Here is a 16,441-nt window from a genome sequence, read left to right as displayed (position 1 = left end):
TCATTTTTCCAACAGCTTATACTCACTTCATGTCTGTGTCACATTTTGGTAATTCTTGCAATATTTCATTATTATTATATCTGTTATGGTGATCTGTGATCAGTGATCTTTGATTTTGATATTATAATTGTTATGGGGCACCATAGCAACACTGAACTGTGTCCATATAAGATGGCAAGCTTAATTTATAAATGCTGTGTGTATTCTAACTGTTCCCCTGTCTCTCTTCCTCTCCTCAGGCTTCCCTGTTCCCTGAGACACAACATTGAAATTAGGCCATACAGTGGCTTCTAGGTGTTAAGTAAAAGGAAGAGTTGCAAGTTTATCACTTTAAATCAACACCTAGAAATAGTTAAACTTATTGATGAGGCATATAAAAAGCCAAGATAGGCCAAACACTGTAAGTTACCCAGAAGTTCTACTTAAGATAATTAATAGAGGTGGTTATACTAAACAGAAGATTTTTAGTGTAGGTGAAACAGCCTTTTATTGGAAGAAGATGCCATCTAGGACTTTCACAGGTGGAGAGGAAAAGTCAAAACCTGGCTTCAATACTTCAAAGGACAGGTTGATTCTCTTGTTAAGGGCTAATGAAACTGATGACTTCCAGTTGAAGCTAACACTCATTTGATATTATTAAAATTTTAAGGTCCTTAAGAATTATGATAAATATACTCTCCCTATGCTATATAAATGGAATAACAAACCATGGATGACAGCACATCTGTTATATCATGGTTGACTAAATATTTTAAGCCCACTATTGAGGACTACTGTTGAGAAAAAAATCTTTAAAATATTACTGTTCATTGATAATGTGCCTAGTCACTTAAGAGTTCTGCTGGAGATGTCCAAAGAGATTAATGTTGTTTTACTACCTGCTAACACAACATCCAATCTTCAGCCCATAAAATGAGTAATTTCAAATTTCAAGTCTTATTATTTTAAAAAATATATTTAGTGAGGCTGTAGCTGACATAGATAGTGATTCCCATGATGGATCTGAGCAAAGTAAATTGAAAACATTCTGGAAAGAATTTACCTTTTATTATGCCATTAAGAACATTTGTAATTCATGGGAGGAGGACGGATTAACATTAACTAACCCTAACATGCATGAGGATTAGAAGAAGTTGATTCTAACCCTCATGCATGACTTTGAGGAGTTCAAGACATCAACAGAGGAAGTAACTGTAATTGTGGTAGAAATAGCAAAAGGATAAGAATTAGAAGTGGAGCCTGAAACTGTGACTGAATTGTTCCAATCTCATGGTAAAACTTTAATGAATAAGAAGTTGCTTCTTAGGGATGAGGAAAGAAAGTGGTTTCTTGAGATGGAATCTACTCCTGGTGAAGATGCTGTGAACGCTGTTGAAATGGCAACAAAAGATTTTAGAATATTGCATAAACTTAGTCAATAAAGCACAGAGTTTGAAAGGAGTGATTTCAATTTTGAAAGAAGTTTTACTATGAGTAAAATGCTATCAAACAGCATCACATGCTACAGAGAAATCTTCCATGAAAGGAAGAGTCAATCAATGCCACAAAGGTCATTGTTGTCTTATACTAAGAAATTGCTACAGTGACTCTAACTTTCAGTAATCACCACCGTTATCAGTCAGTTGCCATCAACATTGAGGTAACGCCTTCTACCAGCAAAAGTTTATGACTTGCTTAAGGCTCAAATGATCATTAGCATTATTTAGCAATAAAGTATTTTAATTAAGGTATGTGCATTGCTTTTTAAGACATAATCATATTTCTCATTTAATAAACTATAGTGTAGTCTAAACATAACTTTCCTATGCACTTGAAAACCAAAAAAAAAAATTCATATTATTCATTTTACTGCTATTTTCACTTTATTGTGTTTGGAACCAAACCAGCAATATCCCTCAGGTATGCCTGAATTCCTGGTTTTCTGTTGTTCTTAAGCTTACTACCCTACTGTGACCTTAGAATGACTTCCAAAATTCTACGTGGTTTGGCATCAACCTCCTTCTCCATCTACAGCTTATATGATATTCCCCTTTCTCTTTGTTTTTAGACATTCACACCACCATTCAGTTTCTTTAGTGTGCCACTTCTTGTGCACATGGAGATTTAGTTGTTCTTGTAACTGGACTACTCATATATCTTTTCTTAGTTAACTAACATCATAACATTTGTCATATCTTACTTGCCTTTAGAAAAGTTCCTAACCACTCTGACTAGGTTAAACTCTTTATAAGCTACCAATATAAGGCACTTGCATTCATTTTCCTTATAGAGTTATAATTTTACTTTCATTTTTATGGCTTTCCTTTATGTGCTTTGTCTGTTTGGCTACATTAGCATTCATCATCTTTTTTGCATCTTTGTCTTTGTCATCTACTACTAAACCAAAAGCCAAGAATAGGAAGAATGGGAATATTGTTATTGTTTTTCTTTGTTTGATTTTTTTCATTATGAGAAATCTGAGTATCAACATGCCAACAAATACTTACTAATTAGATGTTCCAAACTCATACTGTGGTATATACAAAAAATGAGAGCCGTTTTCACTTGGTTTTGAAAAGGTCAACATAACCATGGAAGAATCAGGTTTAGGAAAAGGACTCAGTCACATATACTAAGGTTAAAGGAAATTATGTTATGAGAGAGAGAAACTGGTTCATCTTCCTTGCATTCCAGTCATAATAGTCTAGAACTCATAGTTTATTCATCTTTCTTTGTCCTTTGGCTACATTTGTACAATACCATCTTATTTTTGGTTGATTCAACCTATTTGATAATATTTATTGAAAAAATTACAACCTGTGAATACACAGTTAAAATCAATCCCATAAATACATAAATATTTTATCTGGTGAACTAATTAATCAATGACTTTATATCAACAGAATAATCCTATAAAGACATGCAACTCAAACACTTAAGTACCTGGTGCATGTGAAATGTTATGCCATATATTTATCTGCATAAAAGGCCATATAACATGTTAATTCAAGTTGGATGAAGTTTATTTAGGAATATAAATAGGACATAGCTAATTATAATATGAATTAATTTGTAAAAGTGTCCTTTTTTGGCTTAAAGTGTCTTCATTAAGCTCAAGAACAGTTTTTCTTGAAGATTTAGGATGGTCTGGCTTGTCACACATCTGGCATTTCAGCAGTTCACCAATGCTGGTATTGCCATTATACAAAGAATATATTACACATATATATATATATATATATATTTTCACTGATATATATATATATATATATATATCAGTGAATCAAGTGTGTTCACTTTTATTGAAACATCACAGAAACTATTCTGACAAGAAAATCACTGAGTAATATCTGACCCTGTACCTCTCAGCCCCAAGTTCCTAGAGACAAGTAAAATATATTGCTTTAAGCCTGCTGTTGTGTGAATTTTCACAAGCACTTTCTTGACCTGTCTTTTCAGGTCAAAGACAGCTTCAGCCTCATAGGATATCTTCTTGCACTCAATGATTATCATGAAACTTATACTTTAGTTACTTCTTTCTTTACTCCAGATAGAGGAAATCTACTAGAATATCATAGAAATAAAGTTTATTCACTTCTTTTAGACTAGGACAGCTTTTTAATTTTTAGTTTGTGCTTGTAACAAAAAGAAAAAAAGTAGTGAGTGCTAGATGCCTTGTGAAATACATGTAAGAGAGTTCTTTGCAAAACATGAGTTTTATCACAAATGCTCATAACATCCAGTAGAAGAAGAAAGCAGGGAGTCACAAGAAGAATTGAGGTACAGGATAAAGTGACTGATAGTGTGACTTCAAGTGGATTAAAAAAGACTGCCTGGAAGAAATAGTATGGAAATACTAAAAATAGTTTGTTTTGTAAAAGGCAGGCATACATGGATGAAGGAGAGCCAGGCAAGAGAAATATCATGAAAAAAAATTAAGTTAGAAAATGAACAGGTACATTTGTAAAACAATATTAATCTCAACTGGTGACACTAAAGTATTTAATATATGGGAATGTGGAATATGCATTGTAAATGTAAGTTGTTTCCAGGTCATACCAAGTGTAAAGAGTTGGATTTTGTTCTGTGGACAGCATGTTCAGGGATTTTAGGAACATATAGCCTTAGAAATTATATACCTGTGAACCCAATACCAAACATTTTGTACACAAATTTGGTGGTTAACATTAATTTCCAAGAAATTTAATAATATATAATTATTTCTTTTAGTTGAATTTTTAAAAAAACTTTTGGAAATCTTAAGCTATTCATCATAAAAAATCAATTTATAGTTTGACTAAGTATACACTAATATCTAGGTTGTTCTTAAGAATAGAGTACAAGGAAGTGCTAGGGTAAAGAGTATTTAATTGAAGCATATCAAAACCTCTTCTTCAATTCCTGGGTACATCCTGAGCATAAAATAATATCCCTATCTGTTTTCTCAGAACTCTCAGAACTTTTCAGAACTGTGTAACCCACACGTTATTAAATTCTAGAAAGTTTATAAGACTTCATTCTAAAATTAGTTGTCTTTTTTTTTTTTTTTGCTATCCTAAACATTATTTCTCTAAGCAAAAGGAAACTTGTTTTAACTTGATTGAAACTCACATGCCTAAGTCAAATGCAGAATACTAAAAAAAAGGTTGACAGTATTTTGCTGACATCTCAAAAAGTCTACAAATGCCACTGTGAACTTTCAGTGACATCAGATGTTATCCATTCTTTCTTGGTTCATCTTTAGGTATTTTTCTGCTAAGTTCTTTTTTATTTATTTATTTATTTTTTTTTTTGCCTTTTTGAAATGTTCTATGAGTCGCAGGTAATTAGAAGCTGATTAATCAAATTTGTAGCACCTCATTTGATTGTTTTCTTTTTTTCTTTTTCACTGCTGAAATGAATTATTCCTTTAACTAATGGATGACAGTGTTGATAACAGAGGACATTTTAATCATGGTGTTCCAATGATAGATGGTCATTCTGTTTAATCAAATGTTACTTCACAGGATATTGTGTTTGGGCTTTGCACAGGTAATGATTCGGAGGTGGGAGGCACATGGTGGGGTAGGGAAACATTGTAAGTTTCTTTAATAATGTTGCTAGACCATGACATGAAAAACGAGACTGAATCTTATAAGAAGGAATTTCAAAACCAATATTTGCAATAGTTACTAAAATGAACTATGATTTAATAATCTAATGAGAAATATTTAAGTTAAATATTATATAATGAACTGTTTTACAAATCAAGTACATATTTACATTTTTCTTTGATTTAAATACAAACATATGCTAAGAGAATAGCCAACATATTTACCTCTTTCATCATCTAAATCATTTTCAGAAACATAGATACCTGGTATATGAGTCTTTGTCTTAAAAACTAAAGATTTTAAACCATGCAACATATACAATTTATTGATTAGATCTTGCATAAAATTTGAGAGTGCTTTAAAATATTTTCATGATTTTTTCATATATAAAGAAAGAGATAATAAAAATAATTGTGGGATTTGTTTAGCATGATAGAGTAAAACCATAGTTCACAATTTTCAAAATTAAAAAAAAAAATCATCAAAAGGCAGCAACAAACCGGGCACAATGTCTTATGACTGTAATCCTAACACTTTGGGAGGCTGAGGCGAGAGGATTGCTTGGAGGTCAGAAGTTCAAGACCAGCCTGAGCAAGGGCGAGACAAGAAACAGAAAAATTAGCCAGATGTGGCTGTGCATGCCTGTAGTCCTGGGTGGCTGAGGCAGGAGGATCACATGAGCCCAGGAGTTTGAGGTTGCAGTGAGCTATGATCATAGCTCTAGCCCTAGTGACAGAGCGAGACCCTGTCTCAAAAACAAACAAAACAAAACAACAGAAAAGGAACAATAATATTAAGTCAGTAGCTAACAGAAGAAATAATGATGTCATACAAAGAGAAAGAATCTTTAAGCTTGGCTTGATGCACCCAAGTGAAATACGTAGGAGCATTGTCTCAGCTGATATCTTCTTATAGGAAAGAAATCTTTAAGAACCCAGGCTAAACCAGGAGACCAAGATCTCTGTTCATAAAGAAAGAGGGCTTGCCATTGTGCAAGTTATCCATTGTGACAATAATGCTGTATAAATAAGAACCCCAAAACTCAGGCATAAAAATATTTATTTAGCTAATACTGCAGTTCAATGATGGAGGCTGAGCGTGGATGGGTGGTTCATCTGGTCGTGGAACACTCACATAGCAGGAATTTAGCTGGCTATAGTGTAGGCAACAGGAAAGGGGTACAACTAAGCCTTATGACTCATATTTTACAGCAGGCTAATCCAGATGTTCTCTTATTTTAATGGCAGAGCACAAGAAGGAATACACCCAATCACACAGGCAATTTTCAAAGCTACCGCTTGAGTTATGCTTGCCAACATTCCACTGGACAAAGCAGGTCACTGAGCGAGACTGGGGAAATGTTACCAACTTACATGACAAAAAGGGGTGCCATGGGAGCAGCCATGTATCCAGTTCATTTATGTACTCAATCTTTCTCAACCTTCAACCGAGTGTCCACAAACTTGTTAGAAGATACTTGGCAAAGTTATAGTGAAGGCATACTAGTAGGCTTTACTTTTTCACTCCTCATTCTCCCTTCCTTGTTCAGTGAGGTGCAGAAAAACTCATAGAATTTAATACCTGGCATCTTACTTTATAATGCTCTGAGGAAGAGACGGGAACTTATTTAATATGTGAATTGAGTAAAGAAAAATCCACTGAGCGTTAAATCAATGAAAATAGAAGAATTAGACATCACTGTCTTCATTGAGCGGGGTCATGAATTTAGGGCAGGAGAAAACTTGGAGAAATTGGGCATTTTTTAGAATAAAAATAATATAGACAAAATATTAGGGATATACAGTGGAAGAAAATATGAACTAATAAAATGAAAAATATTCTTTATTTGGATTGTTTCCAGATTTCTGCTATATTGAATAAAGCTGCTGTAAACTTTGAAGTACAAATTTTATGTCCATATGTTTTTATTTCTTTGCATAAATACTTAGGAGTGTGATCATATGTTAAGTTCTTGTTTTACTTTATTAAAAAATCTGCCAATTTCATTTAAAAGTGTCTTTTATTTTGTATTCCAACAAATAATATATGAGAAATAGAATGCTAGTTACATATATTCACCAATACTTAATATTGTCAATCTTTTTTACTTTTAATATTCTAATAGGGGTAGGTTTAATATGAATTTCCCTAAAGACTAAGGATATTAAGCATATTTCATGTGTTTGTCATTTATATATATATATATATATTCTTTCGTATTGTGAAAATTTTTTTCCATTTCTTAAAACTGAGTTTTATGTCTTATAAGCAGTTGTAAGAGGTTTTTTTTTTTTAATATATGCAAGATACAAATCTTCAGCAATTATATGACTTATGACAAGTAATCTCACCTAGTCAGGGGGTCTTTTTCTTTTTAAAATAGTGCCTGCCAATGGAAAAAAAGTTTTTGTCTTGAAAAAGTTTAATTTGGCAATATTTTATTTATCTTTCCTACTATTTGTGTCCTAACAAATTTTTATCTGCCAATGTCACCAAGATTTTTTCCTATGTTTTCTTCTAGACAGTTTTTACTTTTAGCTCTTACATGTAGGTCTATTATCCATTTTATGTACACTTTTGCATATGTTGTAGAGTTAATGTTTTCCCATATAGCTATCTAACTATTCTGCACTATGTTTTGAAAAGGCTATATTTTCCACACTGTATTACTTGGCATCCCTGTCAAGAGAGGTAGGTTACAGGTACAAACATATAGTTAAATAAAAAGTATAAGTTCTGAACAGCGGAGTAGAGGGACTATAGGTAACAACAATGTATTATATATTTCAAAGTAGCTAGAAGAGGGGATTTGAATTGTTACAGACACATAGAAATATTAATAGTAAATACTCAAAATGATGGATATTTCAAATATCCTGACTTAATTATAAGATCTATGCATATAACAAAATATCCTATGTAGCCCATAAATATGATATTAAGTATCAATAATAAATAAAAAAGTTAAAAAATAAAAGCAGTAAATTAAAAAAACCCTTTGTATTGTATATAATCACTATACTTTTGTTGGTAAGTCTGTTTATTATCAGAGTAAAGGTTAGAAATTGTGAAACTCCTTCACAGGCATACTAGGACTGAACAAATAAATCAATAAATTATAAATAATGGGAGCCATTTTTCTCAATGTCTACGAAAACCTTTACCAGTAAACAAGTAGAGAAAGCAAGAATGAACTCTGTAGGTACTGGACTCGAGTTGGGAATCTTAGTTTAGATGGGTGTTTATTTTCATTAATGTACAAATAGATACAAAAATAATTGCATATGGATAAATATACCTTTGAGCTCTATCTACTGAAAGAGCCAGAGGCAATGACATCTCAGTACAACCAGCATAGATAGCATACATTAGTTAGTTTTTAAATACCATTTTTTTTCAATAAAAGGAACTGGGTTCCCTGGAAAAATGGAAGGTTCTAGGGCTAGAGCAGAGAAAATATGAGATGGCTCTGAAGAAACTTGTACTGCAATAAAGTAAAGGAGAGCTTAAAAAAGCACAAAAAAAATAAATAAATAAATTATGAATCCACTGTAAAAAAGCCCCCATGGCCAATGGCCAAAGATGGAACAATGTGAGGAACAACAACAAGGTAACAATAGCATTGGTTATAACCAAACAAAAACTTAATATCCATGAGTCCAGACTGTTAGAAATAAATTGTTATTTAAATAAATAAAGAAGAGATATGGAAAAAAATCTTCCTCACAGAAAACTTCCAAGTGATAAAAATAATACATGTAAAATTCCAAATAAGCAGGGAAACAGAAGATAGTAATAAGTGATGTAGCCTAGTTTCATATAAATGCTAAAATTTATGAGAAGAACTTGAAAGGGAAACTGGATATGTGAATAACCTCACATTACCTTCTCCCAAATTTATGTGATGGTTTTAACAAACAATGTGAAATTCTTTTGTTACCCCTCTTTCAACTATCTTGGTCTGGACATACTGACTCATTTCCAACAAATAGAATAAAGAAAGAGAAAATAGTAATTTTTTGTGGGGAATCCTTGTGCAACTTCAGCTTTAACATTACTAGTTATAAATCATGTTGATATCTACCCGCCAACATGATACTGTGAGAGTTACCCTTTATCCCTGTGCTAGTCTTCCTAACTGTAGTCTAATCATGATAAAACATCAGATAAATATAAATGGAGGGCATTCTGTAAAATAACTGACCTGTAGTCTTTGAGATACTCAAGGTTATAAACAAATAAGGAAAAACTGAGAAATTACTACAAATTAGTGGGGACAAGGGAGACATGGGCACAAAATGCAATGGGATATTTTGAGTCATATTGTGGAACAGAAAAAAATTAGTGGACAATCTGTTGAAACATGATTAAAGTCTGAAGTTTAGTCAATAGTATGATATAAATGTTAATTTAATTTCTTAGTTTTGATAATTGTCCCATAATTATGTAAGATAGGGGAAGCTGAATGAAGGGTACATGGAACTCTCTTTAACAATAGATAGGTTTAACAGATTGAATACCTCAAAGAGTATTAGTGAACTGAAAGTTCCAAACTGAAATTCGGAAATAAAACATAAAGACTATTTTTTAAAGACTGTAAGAGACATTTGGGAAGCAATAAAAGTTTCTAAAATAACTAAAATTTGCATTTCAGAAAGACAGTAGACAGAGAATGGGGCTGATATAATATTTGAAATGATATTTTTTGAGAATTTTCCAAAACTAGTGAAAACATCTTTTATAAAGTCAAGAAACACTGTGGATGTCAAGCAGAAAATTAAATGGAAACCATAGTTAGGTGCCCCAGAGGCAATCTGATTAAAGCTAAGGTGAAAAAAAAATTAAAAACAGCTTGGGAAGGTTGGAGAATCACAATAACATAAACAACACAGCAATAAGACTCCACAGAAATGATAAAAATCAGGAAGAAGATAGGATATGTTTAAACTTAAGAGGGAAATAAAAGGAGATAGAAGGAACTAGAATTCTATACCCAGTGAAAATGTTCTTCAAAACTTAAGGCAAATTAAGTTTCTCTGTGAGTGCAGGGGGGAAAAATTATCAAAACAGATAATTATATGAGTACAGAAAACAATGTTAGTAATATCTCATGGTGTTTAAAATGTATGTATACTTAATATATGATAACAATAATGTAAATGATAACAAGGATTTAAATGGAGAAAAAGTGTTCTAAGATTCTAATATTATCAGGATTTGCATGTAGAGTGTTGTAAGAACTCATATTTTAATCCACTAAAGAACTGAGAGAAAAAAATGTCACCTAAGAAGTTAATAGAAGAAAAAATGAAATAATAAAATAGTCCAATAAAATGGCCAGATGATGGAAAAAAAACATAAAAATTTAGTCAAAAACAAAAAATAGGAAAGAGATAAAATGGCTGACCAGAAACACCAGCTGCCAGATTGTCTCAGAAAGAAGAAAAAGCTCATAGAGTGAAAGTACATTCATATTTACAGAACATATTTATATTTGACTAATAGATTATAATGGCTAATATGTAAAATAGAGTGTCTTTGTCTTCCAAAACTAGTCATGAAACTAATTATTTATGAAACTCATTGAATCATATTTTTTCTGTATTAATAGATACCCAAATGAATTAAAATGAATTTAAAAGTATATAGGACAAACCATTGTGTGAAAACTATTTTAGACAATCAGTGAAATTTTCATAAGTCCTGAATGTTAGGCGATATTTAAAAATATTGTGATTTTAAAAGCATGATAATGTCATAATGGTATATAAGAAAATTCCTCAGATTTTACTTTTTTAAAAATTATCTAAAATACTTCCTGAAGTATTCAAGGGTAAAATGGCATGATGGCTGGGATTTGTCTTAGAAATCTCCTGTTAAAAAGGGGAGAGAGAGAGAAAGAGGTGGTAATGAGAAAAAATATGCCACAGATTTGATTGCTAATAATCAGGTGGGAATATGCTTTATTCTCTTCTTTTGTGTATATTTGGAATTTTTAATTATGACATATTAAACACAATACCTATCATGAAAATAATAAGGAAGACAAATATTTCACCAGTATTGAAAGCATTTTATTGTTACATAAAGTAATTATTATTCAGACTATTCATTTTTAAATACATGACCTTATTATTTCAAAAATCTACTCAACCTCTTAGACTTTATTTCTTAGAAAATACAATGAAGGTTATGATCTGGTTTTTTTTTTAAAGGAAATGTGTCTACTTGCTCTGAGACAGAGCAGCAAGGTGCAGAATGTGTGTGTGTGTGTTCCCCATAAATACTGGAGACATTCTACTATTTTGGAATTTTCCTTCACAGAGTCCCACCAGTGTATTGGTATAGTTCAGTGTATGCAAAGATGTATTTCTTTACTCCTAGGACATACAATTCAGACATAAAACATACCATTTAAGAATATAAGAAGAAGGTTTAAGCTTCAAAAGTCCCATGGTGTGTGGGGATGTGTGGAGATGTGTGTGTGTGTGTGTGTGCGTGTATGTGTGTGTTTATGTGATTCTTCCTTCGAAGACTGATTTGCCTTTCAAAACTACCCTGGGCACAGAAGTATAAATTTCAGTTAAACTTGAAAGATAGACGGTGGTCTTTAGCAATTTATAAAACTATAAGAAAAAAAAAGACCTTGGGGTGTTATTTAATGTATCTTCAATGACAAACTCATTGCTTAAACATCTTAGATTAAATTTTCTTCATTTTCTTGAAAATACAGTCCAATGGTTTTCAATGAGGTTGGTACTAACTCCTTCCAATAACATCACCATATAGGGAATACGAGGGTGTTCAAATTATCTCAATGATTAAAACATTCTGTTACAAAATGAAAAGTTGTCATGCTCAAAGTGCAATATTATGGTATGTAGAAACTATGCTGCTTTACAGAATTGGTCCACTGTTTCTTATTGTATATACTATACAAAATCAAGCTAAAATTTCCAATTTACTGCAGCTGGCTTTTCTGCTTTGCACTACAACCACCAACATATTCAATCACTTTTGAATACAAGAATGAGGGGGAAGGGAAGCTGATTTGAAACATATACATGCAAAAAAAAAAGTGTTGGGAAATGGAAATTTCCCATGACAGCTTATGAAAATCTTTATTACAGTGTTTGCACCTAGAGTAAACTTAACAGAGGGATTTACCTGAGAGATGTGATTATTTTCTCCCTTGTGGAGTTGAAACCAGGGGAGGATTGAGTGAGAATAGCAACAATATCCAAACTCCTTATTTAATATATTCCAAAGTCAAGCCAAAATATTAATATCATGGGGGTTCTTGTCCAGGAGTATTCAGGTCACTTCATATAGTTGTAAATAGACTCCATGTAACAGCTTCCAAAGCTTCTGAAGATACATTTGACTTAGTCTAACATTAACTTTTTATCACAGCAACTAAGTGGAAGGTTCAATTTCAAGACTACTTCTCTGTTTGTCATAATATAGTTTCACACAATGAAATCTAAAATTCACATCACAGCTGCCATTTCTTAAGCAGCCTGCATATGAATATATTAAAAATTGTACAGCATTCTCATATCTTAGAACAGTATCTCCTGGACAAATGCATCTGGGAAAAGAAGAGGAACCAGGGGTCAGCTTCTCATCTTCTTCCTGCTGAGCCCATCCAAGCAAAAAGCTTCCTTTTGAAGACAGTGGGAGCTTTGTGCTTGAATCTGCTCTGCAGGGAAACAGCCAGAGAACTGAAGTCAATAGATGCTGTGTGTAGTTGTGATTGCAGGATGCCCTCCCTAACTGGTGTCACATTTGAATAGAATCTATGAGCCCGTGTTCTTTCGGGTGATTCTCAAAAGTGTTGTGTACTCATTCTCTGTGGCTCATCCAATTTTTCTATCCCTAGATGAAAAATCTCTAGCCCAGGACTAGAAATCTCAAAGCTAGCATCAGGTGATTTAAAGCTCAAGTTGATACAAAGGGATTTACCATGCCTGTAGCAAGATTTGACTTTCTCACAGAGAACAGGGAAATAATATAATAATAATAAGTATTATTTTTATGAGATAAAAAGTTATCTTGCACCTCAATCAGCTAACCAACAAATATTTTAGAAGCAGCTATTATGAATAAATATTTTACTTGCATTCTGGAGACCTTTCTCTTGTTTAAATTTCTCAACTTCAAGTCAAATTTTCAAGCTAGTTCTACAGAAAAAATGATCACACCTACAGCTAGTTTAGTTAGTCTTATTTGACATTAGATGATAAAAAGTGCATACAATAATGCTTAGTATGTGCCAATGGCTTTGTTAGGGATTTATATTCTTTATTATGAGAATTTATGAATCATCTGAGGCACAGAGAGTTTAAGTAACTTGCCAAAAATCACATAATTTAGCAGTGGATTCAAACCCAAACAGTCTGGTTCTAGAATTCATTCTCATACATATCACATATTATAGCTAATATTGATGACATGGTATTTACATCCTTTTTCAATTTTGATTAATAAATTTACTAAGGCAATGCACTTGTTTTATACAAGAAATAAATTTGTAAGTAGAAAAGTCATTGAGGATGCTTCCATCACTAATATGCATTTATTCATTAATTAACCAAATTAATTTCAATTATTACGTTGCAACCACAGTGTAAGTCATTGAAGGCATTGAGATAAAAGTAGTAAATATCTCTGCCTCTCAGAAAGTGAGGCTATTTATTTATTTGCCCCCAAACACTGTACAATTTTATACCATTCCCGAGTCATTTGCAAGTGGCTAGTTTGTGGTAATAAAAGCAATGGGCTGCATGAGTACCTCTAGCAACCTATTCATTCCCTTGAGAATGTTAAGCATTTCTCAGTGGTCCAAGCAGGGTGGTGCTGCCAGGGGGGTTCTAGAATGAATACAATGCCCAGTACAGGTACAGGGCTAAAAGAAATCAGGATGTTAGTCCAAGGGCACTGGTAGCTCCTCATGAACAGCCGCAGAGGACAAACCTATGGTGCAGTGATTCAGTGTCATTCATAAGGCAGCAGATACCAGGTCAGAGCTGAAGCAAAAGCAGGTTACAAGAGAATCGATTTTTCTGAAAATTGATTCAGGAATATGGCCAAGTGATCATGAGGAACTGAGTGTTACTCAAGGAATTACTAAACCAAAAAGCTGAATCATCTAGTCATACTTTCCCAGTTTCCAAGGCAGGAAACTTCTACACATCTTAAACAATATATCCTAGATTAGTCAGAAGTGAGAGTGAAGATAGACTAAATCTCCCCTGTGATCCAAGCAGTACTAAATATTAATAGTTAAGAGATTGGCCCTGGAGTGAGAGTATCTGAGTGGGATATGGGTTCTATTACTTCTTAGCCATGTGGCAATGACCAATTTCTTTAATGCTCCTAAAGTTTAATATAAAATAGAGAAGATAATGTTAACAGCAACATTTTTGGGTCAGGATTGAATGAGGTAATGAAAAAGTACTCAGAATAAAGCCTAGTATTCAGCGAGAGCTCAATATCTTTTAATTATATGCATCAGTGGTTTCATAAAAAAGAAAGCAAGTTAGTGATCTCACAAGAGACAACAGGGGTATGACAGAGCAATTGGTTCAGGGCAATTCAATTGAACTCTCAAAAGTGGGAAAGAATGCATCAAAGACTACTGTAACTTCATTTGTTCAGTTGAAAGTCAGTAACTTCATTTATGTGCCAGAATAATACTATGTATTTTCTTTCCAATTTGACATCTTTCTTTTTTGTCATGCAGATATCTGCTTATGAAAATTGCTACAGTGAGGGGCAACCCTTTTTCAATTTGCCCTCACCCCAAGAAACAAAAACATCAACGAAGTGCCCACGCCTGAAATATAAGTCTTTAAGATTTCTGCATCTGGTTTTCACCCCTTATTTAAATACCTTCAATTTGTTCTGTTTTCCAGTAGCCTCTGCATCAGTTTCTCAGGGCTGACATAACAAATTGCCACAAACTAGAGGGCTTATAGTAACACAAATGTATCCTTTCTCTCACGGTTCAAGGGCTAGAAGTCTGAAATCAAGATGTCAGCAGAGTCATGTACCCTCTGAAGGCTCTTTGAGGTGGTGGGGGGATGGTGTGTGTGCCATACCTTTCACTCAGCTTCTGTTGTTGTCAGCAATCTTTGAAGTTCCTTGGTTTGTAGACTTGTCGGTACAATCTCTGCCTCCATCCTCCCATGGTATTCTTTGTGTGTCTGTATGTCTTCTCTTCTTGTGAGGCCACCAGTCATATGTGGCTAAGGACCTACACTACTCCAGTATGACCTCATCTTCACAAATTACATCTGCAATGAACCTATTTCCAAATAAGGTCACATTCTAAAGTTATGCACAGGAACTGCACTTTGGGAGTACACCACTCAACCCAGTACCCTTCTTAAAATAGCCATGCTAACGACGTGTTTACTTATTGTTAGGCTAACATCTTCTGTTTATTAACTTGAAGATTATCATCAAGAGTCTATTCTCTTTGATTTTAGCAATACTTAATCAAAGAAATATATTCTTTTACATTTACTAAAGAGAAATTATTAAATGAATAATTCCACTCACATTTAGAGACACCAAGCTATGATATTTTTACTTCTTTTACTGTCTAGTTACATAACTATTTTTCTTATAAATATGCCAGCAATATACAAGTTGGATTCTAAATTAATAAACATCAATTGGCATTATGCTAGAAAATGAGGGATTCTGCCAATTCTCTCTCATGTTAGAATTAACTATTTAGAAAAGCAACTCATATGAATTTGCATTTAACTATGATAAAATTAACTAGTTTCCAAATTATGTAACTAGGAACTTGAGTAGAGGCAACAAGGCAACAAGAAGAGCTCACTGGGCTTAGAATCAGAAGATCTGAATTCTACTTTTGTTTCAAGTACCTAAACCTTATAAGATACTGACTCATTGCTATAGACTGAATATTTGTGTTCCCTCAAAAATTCCTATGTAGAAATCCTAAACCCCTTGTGATGGTATTAGAGGTGGAGCTTTTGAGAGGTAGTCAGATTATGAGGGTAGAGCCCTCATGAATGGGATTAGTACTCTTGTAAAAGAGAGTTCCCTCATCCTTTAAGCCTTGTGAGGACACAGCAAGTCATGGCTATGTATTAACATGATACAAAAAGTGGGCCCTCACCAGCCATCAAATCTATTTTTATCTTGGACTTTCCAGCCTACAGAACTTTGAGAATAAATTTCTGTTGTTTATGAGCCACCCAGTCTATGGTATTCTGTTATAGCAGCCTGAACAGACTAAAACACTCCTCATTTGAGGCTTATCTGTAAAATAATAATGATATGCCCATCTTGTCTTTCAGGTTTGTGTGAGATAAGATAGGGATAATAGC

Source organism: Eulemur rufifrons, chromosome 6 (genome assembly GCF_041146395.1).
Source record: "Eulemur rufifrons isolate Redbay chromosome 6, OSU_ERuf_1, whole genome shotgun sequence".
In the NCBI taxonomy this organism is placed as follows: Eukaryota; Metazoa; Chordata; class Mammalia; order Primates; family Lemuridae; genus Eulemur; species Eulemur rufifrons.
The sequence above is the reverse complement of the archived record's forward strand: the minus strand, read 5'-3'. Positions refer to the sequence as shown.